At 41.2% G+C, this 11993-nt stretch overlaps 1 pseudogene; it reads left to right on the top strand.

Annotated features, from left to right (window-relative positions):
- Nucleotides 1–304: 304 nt before the first annotated feature.
- Nucleotides 305–941, top strand: LOC100427481 (large ribosomal subunit protein eL15 pseudogene; annotated as a pseudogene).
- Nucleotides 942–11993: the final 11052 nt, after the last annotated feature.

Genomic DNA, 11993 nt, shown 5'->3' with positions numbered 1-11993 from the left:
CCTAAATGGACTGCATCCAAAATGAATTACTTCAGGGGCTTCTGTAGCTGCTTGTAAATACAGGTAGTTAAAGAAGTAGCATGATATGGCAAAAAAAGGATTTGGAATCAGAATGCCTTTATTGAAGTCCTAGCTTCTCTATGGAAAGTGGGATGACTGTAGTCAAGTCATTTGACTTCTTTCTGCTGTGGTTTCCACATTTGAAACAATGGGAATAATAATACTACCTGCCCTGCCAATTTCAAAAAGAGCTGTTTGAAATATTAATTAAGATTCTGGACATGCCTTTCCATCTGGTGGCAACCATCAGGTAAGCCAAGATGGGTGCATACAAGTACATCCAGGAGCTATGGAGAAAGAAGCAGTCTGATGTCATGCACTTTCTTCTGAGGGTCCGCTGCTGGTAGTACCACCAGCTCTCTGCTTTCCACAGGGCTCCCTGCCCCACCTGGCCTGATAAAGCATGAGGACTGGGCTACAAGGCCAAGCAAGATTAAGTTATATATAGGATTCGTGTTCACCGTGGTGGCTGAAAACATCCAGTTCCTCAGAGTGTAACTTAAGGTAAGCCTGTCTATCATGATGTTAACAAGCTAAAGTTTGCTCGAAGCCTTCAGTCCTTTGTAGAGGAGCAAGCTGGACACCACTTTGGGGCTCTAAGAATTCTCAATTCTTACTGAGCTGGTGAAGATTCCACATACAAATTTTTTGAGGTTATCCTCATCCATCCATTCCATAAAGCTATCAGAAGAAATCCTGACACCCAATGGATCAAACCAGTCCACAAGCACAGGGAGATGCGTGGGCTGACATCTGCAGGCTGAAAGAGCCGGGACCTTGAAAAGGGCCGTAAGCTCCACCACACTATTGGTGGTTCTCACCGGGCAGCTTGGAGAAGGTCCAATACTCTCTAGCTCCGCCGTTTCTGCGAATACAAGTAAAGTTTGTACAATTCATACCTAATAAACAATTTAGAACAGTAAAAAAAAAAAAAAAAAAAAAAGAAAAGAAAAGATTCTGGATATGAAACACTTTGTAAATCTTAAGGGACCATTTAGGTTGGTGATGATCCCCTTCCTGTTGTAATTAGCATTGAATAGTTATAAACTAAAGGCAAACTATTCCTAAAGGGTGAATTTGCCACTTGAGGTGATGATTTCTTTCCTGTAAAATTTCTTGCATTTTATTTTTTAATGTTTCAAACTAAATTAATAGTGTGAAATGAAACCTGGAAATATTTTATATCTTAAATTAATAATCATTTCTAGTTTCATGCCATGAATATTGAAAAACAGTGTTTATATCCTCAGAAAAAAAAATCTACAGATTATAACCACAGAGAAGGCAAACTGGTTTTTCCCATGCTCCTCAGCACATGCTACCCAGAGGCATAGCTGTAAAAATTTGTAGATATATCTGAGGATCCAAAGTAAACTTCTAAATATACAGAACTCCATGCAAGAAAATGATCCTTTATTTTAAAGTAAAATTAGAGTTTAAAAATAGAAGTGTTTTTAAATAAGTTCTGTGCTGAGATAAACAGGTCTGCCCTCTCTCCACCTCTCCCCACTATAATTATATTTGTTCCCCCCAAAATCACATGAGATTTCTTTCTTGCTTAACATTACTTCCTTCTGCCTCATCCTGGCTTATTCTCACTTCCTCTGGGTCTGTTGCTCCCAGGTGACACGTAGAGCTTTCAGGTAATAAGCAATATTTAACTATCCTTTCTTAAGGAAGATTCTGGATATTCCTTGATTCCCTTTCCTCACTTTCAGTATCTCCTGTGTCTCCTGTTTCTTTCTTTCCAAAAATGTATTATTATTATACAATATACATAATGTAATGTGACCCAATAATACAAAGAGTTATTATTACTAGGAATAACTAAATATTTTGCCGATTTAAAATTACTCTTTAACAAATAGTAGAAAGAAATTCTTGAAAGATATTATCCTACTAAGGAAACAGCACGTTGAAATGATTCTCTTGGATATATAACAAGCTTGCAATGCAAAACAATTAAGCTCATAAAAATATAATCCTTTGGTTTGCCCAGCATCTTACCTGTCCTGCCAAAGAAAAGAAAATGTGCTTCTCAAATCAAAGTATTCCAGTTGGTGGTTGTTCTTAATCAAATCACTGGCATAACTGCCAAATCCATTCCCTTGGGTGGCATGCTACACACTCCTAATAGAACCAAAACACTAGGCTTGTTAACAAAGGTGAAACCAAGACAGAGCAGGGAACTGGACAAGTCCAGTGTTCCCCTAAGCCCAGGGGAAACAGGGCCCCTGCTGAGATCGCCCACATTTCAGCCCTATGATCCTCTGTGGGGGATGTTAGACTTTCAGAGAGGTATGTGTTTTCTTTTTGTTTGTTTGCTTCCTTTTTTGAGACAGAGTTTCGATCTTATCACCCAGGCTGGAGTGCAATGGCTCAATCCCAGCTTACTGTAACCTCCACCTCCCAGGTTCAAACGATTCTCTTGCCTCAGTCTCCCAAGTAGCTGGGATTACAGGCACCTGCCACCAAGCCTGACTATGTTTTGTATTTTTAGTAGAGACAGGGTTTCACCATATTGACCAGGCTGGTCTCGAACTCCTGACCTCAGACGATCCACCCGCCTCAGCCTCCCGAACTGCTGGGATTACAGGTATGAGCCACCGCGTCTGGCCACATGTGTGTTTTGGAAACAAAACATATTCAATATGATAAAACTGTATACAGTTGGAAAGCCAAATAAAAGTGCCTATTTTGAAATTCCAAATCATTTATTTTCATTTTTTTTTCCCGAAGGAGGGCATGGATTTTGAAACATTGAGAAATGCTATCCAGATTTTTTTTTCCTTTCTGCTTCTTATGAGAACTTGCCTGATACTCCTGGCAGAGCTAAGGTCTGTATTGATGGTGTCAAAACCCATCAGAAAGTTAAAATCACATATGCTACCAGCTTCACAGCGTGCAAGGGAGAGAAACCCAGACTCCATAAGATCCATGACCCAAGGTACAGAAGCTCATGGCATTTGCCTCCACCCTTCTCATCCTCAGTCTGCCTGGTTATGGAAACCGTAACCTCAATGCCCATGGTGGCACATGAAGCTCAAGTCATGTGCCTAGAGAGGGAGCAGAGGGAGCTCTGGATAAGCCTGGATACAAAGAGAGTTGCCATCCCAGGACAGAGTGATTTTCCACACCAATTTCCTGAGAAAGAAGAAGGAAAGAGAGGGATGAAGGGGAGGGGAAACTTGGCCACATGTATCACTGTGGGCTTATTTAAGCCTTTTGCTAAGTAAACATAGAAAAATACAGTGAAACCAGACTTCATTACTATATCCAGAAAGTATTTTACATGATTAACTGCTTTTTAGTCTCCAAATCCTGGAAGGCAGCTCTGCAGAATGCACTAATCGTTCTCAGAAAACCCATAAGAAAGTTAAAAGTACATATGTTAGTGGTGTCAGGAAATATTAATGCATACGTGTTGTAGTGGTTTTTACTGTTTTTTAAAAATTATTTATTTATTTATTTACTTCTTTATGTATTTGAGACAGAGTCTTGCTCTGTTGCCCAGGCTGGAAGGCAGTGGCACAATCTTGGCTCACCACAACCTCCACCTCCTGGGTTCAAGCGATTATCCTGCTTCAGCTTCCCTAGTAGCTGGGACTACAGGCACGCACCACCACACCTGGCTAATTTTATTTTTAGTAGAGACGGGGCTTTGCCATGTTGGCCAGGCTGGTCTGGAACTCCTGACCTCAGGTGTTCCACCAGCCTTGGCCTTTCAAAGTGCTGGGATTACAGGTGTGAGCCACTGCACCTGGCCAAATAGTCTTTATTTTAAATATTTGTGGGTACATCATGTTGTAATGTTGGTCATTCCATACAGACGAATAAAGATGGAAGTCTCTATCATCTTTATCAGAGTGATCACTTGGTAATTGACAAAAAGGATAAAGAATTGGCCAGTTTCTATACCTGAGATTTACTGAGTATTTGAAGTTATTATTGGAATCAGTGGTGATTTCAGAGAAGTGAAGGCTAAAGATTTTGTGGTCTCTGCATTCTCTACTCAAAAACAGACAGAGCACTTGCTTTATGTAGACTTGTCTTTCAAAGACCCTGAGGATTCCCCAGCTTGAGAAAGTACAGATTTGAGGGCGGAAGTCTCCCTAGTTGAGGCCGCATTCATCTCATCTATGCACACACTAGCCTAGACTCTGATTTCAGAAACAAAGTTTCTAGGTTCCACAATCCCACCATTAACCAGCAGATGCTGAAATTACACAATTACTGTATTAGGAATGCCTTTGCTTGGCTTAACATTTTACTATAAAATGCATATATACTTAAGAGGGATAATAGAATATATTTCATCCAGTGTTTGTATTTTCATGGAAAGAAGTTTATGGCAACTCAGGAGCCAGTTCTGATGAGCGCAAGGAGAGAGGATGAGGGCACCGAGCATCTGAAATGACTGTGACAAAAGAGGGCACACACAGAGGGCCCTGTGGACTATGGAATCATTTCGCTCATTTATTCCCTAGCCTTACTTTATTGCACTTTAGCTCTGGCATACTTTAAAGAGAATACTTTACTAAAAAAAGAATACTTTAGCCCAAAAGTATTCTCCTTTTGGGATAGCATAAGTTTATCTGGATAAAAGAAAGAGGTAGAAACTTGTAAAACAAAACAAAACAAAAGGTAAACCAAGACTCCCCATGTGATGAAGCAAGTGGAACCAGCTGGAACATCCCTTGGCCAATAGAGGATAAAGAAAATCCACAATAGGAAGGGCGTGGTGGCTGACGCCTGTAATCTCAACACACTGGGAGGCCAAGACGGGAGGATCACCTGAGGCCAGGAATTCCAGTCATTTCAGATGCTCAGTGCCCTCATCCTCTCTCCTTGAGCTTATCAGAACTAGTTCCTGACTTGTCATAGACTTCTGTCCATTAAAATACAAATACTGGATGAAATATATTCTATTATCCCTCTTAAGATTATTTACATTTTATAGTAAAGGTTAAGCCAAGCAAAGGCATTCCTATATAGTAATTATGTAATTATGTAAAACATGGCGAGACTTCATCTCTATTTCTAAAAAGATAGAGAGGAATAGAAAACCAAATACCGCATGTTCTCACTTATAAGTGGGAGCTAAATGCTGAGAACACATGGACACATAGAGGAGAACAACAAACATGGGGACCTTTCAGAGGGTGGAGGGTGGGAGGAGGGAGAGACGCAGGACAAATAACTAATGGGTTCTAGAATTCATACCTGGGTGATGAAATAATCCGTACACCAAACCCCCATAACACAGTTTACCTATGTAACAAACTCGCACTTGTACCCCTGAACTTAAAATGAAAGTTAAAAGAAACAAAAAATTAAATTAAAAAATAGAGAGAAGGGGACCGAGGAGAAAACCTACAGTAAGTGGCTAGGCACCCCTGGAGAAAGGTGCTACAGAGAGCACCTAAGAACGCACACAACCTTTGTATGAAATGATGTTACCTATTCCCAAGGTATTCAGGTAGCCCTAGTTTCTGCCACGTCCCAGTATTCTCTCTGCCCCTTCCCTCCTAATCCTGTCTTGTCCACACCCTTCCACCACACAGTGTACTCTGCCCCAGTGACCCTTGAGTTCCTGGGCCATCCTCCTGGGGCACTGCTTTCAGAAAACTGTGCTCTTATTTAATATCAGCACGGGGGTTACCCAGAAGACCTAACCAGGACTAACAGGTCAGAAATAGGCTGAATCTCACCAGGCCCTTCAAATTCTTGTGGTTCTTCAATCTTCCCACCCCATGTCTACCACCACCATCAAGGCTCCTATGCCCATTTCTTATACGTGTCTGTTCATGACTCAGACAGACAGAAATTGGGAGCCTACTACACGGCCAGCCCTGGGAATGCAGGCAGGACCAAAAAAGACATAAACCCTTGTCTTTCTGGCATTACAGTTTAGTGGGGGATACAAGCAATAAGTAAGATAAATAAAACGTAGTAAGCAGTAAGCTGTATGGAGAAACAGGGAGGGGTAGAAGATATGTTAGGGGGAGGTGATTGCAAGTTTTAATCACGATAGTTAGGGGAAGTCTCACAGAGAAGGTGACATTCCAGTAAAGACTTGAAGGAGGTGAGGAAGGATATCTGGGGGAGAGAGTTACAGGAAAAGGGACCAGCAAGTGCACAGCTGAGGCCAGAACCTGCCTGGCCTGTCTGAAAAATGCCCAGACGGCATATATGGTTGGAGCACAGTTAGTGGGGAGATGAGAGCAGATGAGGTGGAAGAGGTAAAGCAGCTAGGCCAAGGAGGCCATTGTGAGTGAGGTGGGTGACAATTCTCACCATCTTCTCCCTACTATTGCAAAACCCACAGGTGCTGAAACACCACCGCAGGATGCTCCTCTGGGGAGCCAGGAGGACTGTATATCCTTGCCTCCAGAAAGCAATCAAAGGATTCACTACAGACACCTAGATGTTCTACCCTGTTTGGAGCCTCTGTCAGTTTCAGGCATGATCCTTATATGTTTCTTGATCCCCTAAATGGCAGTTACATGATAGGTTTGTGTCAGGATTTGGGTTTGCTCTCAGCTGCTTCCGAGATATACATGTGTGGGGTTTTGTTTGCTTTTGACTTTTCAGCCAATTAATTCAAGAGCAGAGGAAGTATATGGAAAAAAATTACAATGAGAGATATAGGCACTTTTGGCCAGGCACGGTAACTCACACCTGTAATCCCAGCATTTTGGGAGGCCAAGGCGGGTGGATCACTTGAGGCCAGGAGTTCAAGACCAGCCTGGCCAACATGGTGAAATCCCGTCTGTGTGAAATATACAAAAATTAGCCAGGCATGATGGTGTGTGTCTGTAATCCCAGCTACTCGGGAGGCTGAGGCAGGATAATCACTTGAACCCGGGAGGCAGAGGTTGCAGTGAGCCGAGATCGTGCCACTGCACTCCAACCTCGGTGACAGAGTGAGACTCTGTCTCAAAAAAAAAAAAGAGAGAGAGAGATAGATGGGCATTTTTGCCTATCAGAGATATACCACTAAGAATATCAAGATAAGATAATGACCTGTGGAAGAGGAGGTTATGAATTTACGAATTCAAAGGGAATACAATTCACCTGCATCTGTCACAGGGCATCCCTGGTGACTAGATCAGCTGTATTTGTCCCCGTACTGAAAAAATGTGTGCCTCTCGATGCAATAGTTATACTTAGATAGTTAAGACTTGCTACCTTTCAAACTATTTTAATCTATTTTGTACTTCATAGTATCCAAATGTCATTATACTACTTTAATGAAGAGAAGATTTTTAACAATAGGTAAAAATCACACAGATTGAATTCAAGAGCAGAAAACATTCAGCAGAAACTGAAAATCAATGATTCTAACCCCCTCTACTCTTTTCATACAACGTCATTTTCATAATGACAATGGATTTCATACAATTTCTCTGTATTAAAAACTACTACTTAGAACACTTATTCTGTGCTGGATACTGTAGTAGGCATGTATTAACTCTTTACATGTATTAACCCATTACAAAATTTCTAAAATACTCTACTTTTACACCATTTTATAGATTAAAAAAAAATTGATGCTTAAAATGTTTAAGAAATTTGCCCAGGGCTCCCAAGCACTGCCCAGTGTTGCTGTGTGCAGCTGCCAAAGGCACATGCTCTCACCTACTTTGCAGAGGGAGGCATGGAAAATACCACCAAAATATACTCAAATCTTAAGAAGCAATGAGCAGATGGATATCATTAGATCTGCCTGTCCTTTTTATTCTGGCTTATTCCCTGATGGATTTCTCTGATGGATGAGGGATGTGCTCTCTTTAGAGAGCCAGATGTAGGTTAGTCAAGCTGTAGGGAATCTTGGCTTGTTCACGTTTTCCAGGCCTGTCCATTGACCTGACAATCTTGTAAAAATAGATACAGACACATGATTTCACTTTTTCCATATCTGAGTCCAGTTTCAACCAAGGAGTTCAAATTTTTGTGCTTAGGAGAACATTATACAAATAAGCCAAATGAACGGTGATATTCCCAGCTTGCACTGTTGGTCCTACTCAAATTTATGCAGCACTGCTCCTCTGAGATTTTGTTTTCTCTCCCTTATCTCAGAATGAGATATACAGAACAATCTCCATAGTAATGAAGTAAGTAGAATATACACTGAGGGTCTTGGTCACTTCTTTCCTCAACCATAGCAGACAGAACAGAAATGACCCCAGGGCTCCAGAAAAGCTCCCCACTGGGGACACCAATCAGTCCAAAGGCACATTGTTTACTTTCCTTGTGTTCTGGTCACTGAGGAGTATGAGAAACCAGCTTTGCAAAATTGTGACTGAGACAGTGAAAGAGATCTAACCTAACTGACTCCCTCTTGGTTGTAGCCTTTCAGCTGTCTTTGTTCCTTCCTCGGCATAGGCTGAGCTAACTTTGGGAGGAAATTAGTTTATAGTTTAAAACAAAGACAATAACAGCCCTTTCTCAAAACAAACTTCCTTCTTGCCTGGGGACTAGACTGCCTTTGTAGGACAGTCTACAAGATTAGGAAATTATGGTTTAGGAGTCATGCAACTGGAGCCCCCAATTTTGAACCTCCCTAAACTCCTCCTAAAATCAGTGCTTGAGATGTTTTGCAGCCCCTGCACTTGGTGGATCAGCTGGCACCACCAGGTTGATAGACTCGCTCATCTGATCTTATGGCACCAACCCAAGAACTGACTTAGGCCAAGAGGACAGCTTCACCTTTCCATGATTTCATCTGCTACCTAACCAATCAGCACTCCTGGCTCACCAGCTTCCCCCAACCCGCTATCTTGTCCTTGACAACTCTGATCCCCGAATGCTTGAGCTTGACTTGAGTAATAATGAAACTCCAGTCTCCCACAGAGCCAGCTCCGTGTGAATTACTCTTTCTCTGTTGCAATTCCCCTGTCTTGATAAATTGGCTCTGTCTAGGCAGCAAGCAAGGTGAACCCACTGGGCAGTTATACACACACAGGTGCCAAGTATCTCAAAATCCAAACTCCCTATGGTTTTGGTCACAAGATCCTTCACCTACTTTCCCCCCACCATTTCCATGCACTCTTGTTTCATTGCTGTCTACTTAAACCCATAGCATTTACAAAAAAGTGGCTCTCTCTTTACAAGTGTGTGGCATTCAAGAAAACTTCTCTATTACTTGTTTGTGATTTTTATAAATCAAATAAACGTTTTTCCATTGGTGTACATTGCTATTCCAGAAATGCCTGCCATGTGAAGGGGACAATTTATACATTTGTATAAGTAGATATTTGTAATATACATTTATTATCTTTACAAGATATATTAAAAGTCAATGCTTCAATATTTTTGAAACCTCATATTTATGAAGAATATAATTTCTGACAAAATCATTTTCTAATACTGAATTCAAGTTAGTGAAAACCTGTAGTGAAACAATGTGGTGATGAAATTTGAAGACCTCAAAAAACATTTTTTTAATTTCTAAATATTTTCAGAGCAGCATTCCTCTTATAATAAAGCATTCATTTTTAAAACAAATATCTATTCATTTAACAAATATTTATTGAGTGGTTGGTATGTGGCTTGGGCACCTACTGCCTGCCAGGCAGGATGCTAGGTGATAGAAGTACAACGACAAAATGAGCAACAACAAAGGCAACCCCTGCCTTCAAGGAGTTTAGAGTCTAATGAATGCTGTCATGTGGTAGATCAGAATCAAATAACCACACTGACAAATACAATTATAAGCTAATAAAGATTACGAAAAATGTCCAGTGCTCACCAATAATTCAAACCATTTAAATGTAAATAATTTGCATCAATAAACTATACTAGGATGCATATAAATTGATGGTAAGTGTCCAAATGGTTATTCAACAATTCCATTTAGATGTCTAATCAGTATCCAAAGTCTCACTCTGTCACCCAGGCTGGAGTGTAGTGGTATGATCATAGCTCACTGCAGCCTCACTCCTGGGCTCAAGGAATCTTCCCCCCTCAGCCTCCTGAATATCTGGGACTATAGGCCCAAGTCCCAGCTACTCAGCCAAATTAATTTTGTGCTTTTTGTAGAGATGGGGTCTTTCTATGTTGCCCAGGCTGATCTCAAACTCCTGGGCTCAAGGAATCCTCTCTCCTCAAACATCCTCCCTAACTCCCTCCCAAAGTGTTAGGACTACAGGTGCAAGCCACCACACCCGGCCTTGTCTTGTCCTTTTCTGTTTTAGTTGTCAATTTTATCCTTTCGGTTGGTTAGGATAAATTTCAGCATCATCTTCACTTCTCCTTCTCCTTCAATCCTTATATCCAACCCTTCAGCAAATCTGTGGCTCTCTTTTCAAAATACATACAGAATCTGACCACCTCTCACTCCAACTACTGATACCACTGAGGTCTGGATTGTCAGAACATTAAATGGTATTACGTCTTGCCTGGATTTTTGCAATAACCTCCTAAATGGCTTGCTTTCTTTTACATTTTCCCTCTTAACAGTCTATTCTCAATGTAGCTGATGCAGTGAGCCTGCTAAAAGCTGTCAGAGTGTGTCACTCCTCTGTTCAAGATGTTCCCACCTTCTTCCCTTCTGCCTCCCATTAAATTCAGAGTACAGTGGCCTGCGTGTCCCAAACAAGGCCTTATTTACATTCTGACTTTACCTCCTGCTCCTCTGTCTCTCACTCCCTCTACACTACCATTCTGGCCCCCTTGCTGGTCCTGGGACTTGCCAAGTACATTCCTGCTTCACAGCCTTTGCTCCTGCTGTTCTGCTTGCCTGGAAGAGCCAGAGACATGCTTGGCTCACTCCCTCCTCTCCTAAATGACCCCTTTTCAATGATGTTCGCCCTACATTTAGTAGGATGACCTCTTTCCACCCTCACTGCTCGGCTTCCTGATTCCTCTTAATTTGCTCTCCTTTTCCTTTTTCCCCTGGCACATGGCACCTGTTATCATGTATGTCATTTTATATAAAATTATATTGTTTCCTTATCTCTCTCTCCCACTAGAATCTAAGCTTCATAAGGGTGGGAAACTTTGTCTTCATTCACCGATGTATCCTAGGCACTTAGAACAGTTCTCAGCATATACCCTGTACTCAAGAAATATTTTTAAAATAGATAAATGAAAGTTGGCAGGCAGGGTAGTGGAGTGGAGGAGTGCAGGCTTTGAGTAGGCAAACCTGAGTTCAAGTGCTTGCTTGGTACCCTCGAGTTGGGTGAGCTTAAGTGAGTTACTACATAATCTGAAGCCTCAGTTTCCCCAATGTAAAAATGTGAACAGTAGTGTCATGAGAATTACACGTGAAGCACCTGGTGTGGCGCAGGCTCTACAGGTGTAGTTATTATCTGTATCACAATATTTTATGTGAAATAGTTTTAAAAATGCTACATTTTTCAAACAATATTATAGAAATCATAAACATAGTTTTAATATTTAAAAATTATTGCTCACTTTGCCACCTCAGGTACTACTCAAAATGTTAAAGATCATTCAAAGAATCGGTTCTTCTGGATTCTTCTGTAGGAACTTCAGCAGTTCAGTTACTTACTAGAATAGGAAGCACCCACAGTTGAAACACACAATTCTCTAATAGCAGGGGCTCTTACATCATGAACACCTAAAGACAACAAAATGGTCTCATTAATAGTAGTCAAAATTAGAATAAGAAAGGCCCATTTCTTGGGGCAAATAGTATAATATTGGCAGATGACAGAGTGAAAACAGCAAAACATTCCATTTTGCTTTTCAGTTTTCTTTCAAGAAGAATGGACTTTAGATGAAGAGTGGCAGAACAAACATCAGTGAGAGGATACAGAAGCGTTTGATGTTTGAGATTGTGGAGAGAAAGGGATGCTTCTCTGAACCACATGACTCCTACAAATTAAAGTGGTGGATACCCAGGGAAACTTCTCTTGCATCTCGAAGTCACCGCTAATTGCTTTTGAGAAGTGGCTCACGCCTGT

Source organism: Macaca mulatta, chromosome 4 (assembly GCF_049350105.2).
Source record: "Macaca mulatta isolate MMU2019108-1 chromosome 4, T2T-MMU8v2.0, whole genome shotgun sequence".
Taxonomy (NCBI): Eukaryota; Metazoa; Chordata; class Mammalia; order Primates; family Cercopithecidae; genus Macaca; species Macaca mulatta.
This window is presented reverse-complemented; position numbering and strand designations above follow the sequence as displayed.